The sequence below is a fragment of the Penaeus monodon genome, chromosome 24, assembly GCF_015228065.2.
Source record: "Penaeus monodon isolate SGIC_2016 chromosome 24, NSTDA_Pmon_1, whole genome shotgun sequence".
In the NCBI taxonomy this organism is placed as follows: domain Eukaryota; kingdom Metazoa; phylum Arthropoda; class Malacostraca; order Decapoda; family Penaeidae; genus Penaeus; species Penaeus monodon.
The window spans coordinates 6610018-6610359 of NC_051409.1; the positions used below are offsets into that span (position 1 = coordinate 6610018).

The following is a 342-nucleotide window of genomic DNA, read 5'->3' on the forward strand; positions in this document are numbered from 1 at the left end:
CGCAGATGCGTGTAGCAAACAACTGTTCACAGATCAACACCATATGCAAAATTTTCTCGCCCATTCAGTTTCTGGAAAAGCTGCACGTTAATCCTGCAATACAGGCTGATACCACTTCCATTGCCTAGTATCACCAGGAGAATACAAAGCCGCTCTGGTTAGTTACACCAATTTTATTTGCATATGATTACATTCAATAATAATATAACATTTGGTTTGTTCAGTATTTTTTTTCTGATTTTTTCATATTTTCCGTGTAGAAGATACTCAGAAGATTGGCGTGATCGGTCCATGAGAAACAAGCTGTGAAAAGGAATAACAATGTTAGGAAGTATAACGCAA

General features: G+C 37.1%; 1 long non-coding RNA gene across 3 annotated transcripts in view; it reads right to left on the reverse strand.

Moving 5' to 3' along the window:
* Positions 1-155: 155 nt before the first annotated feature.
* LOC119588525 overlaps positions 156-342 on the reverse strand; it is a 13063-nt gene continuing 12876 nt past the window's right edge. For all 3 annotated transcript variants that reach the window (XR_005230108.1, XR_005230107.1, XR_005230106.1), the window contains exon 4: positions 156-303. This is a non-coding gene — a long non-coding RNA (uncharacterized LOC119588525). The remainder of the gene's footprint in view (positions 304-342) is intronic.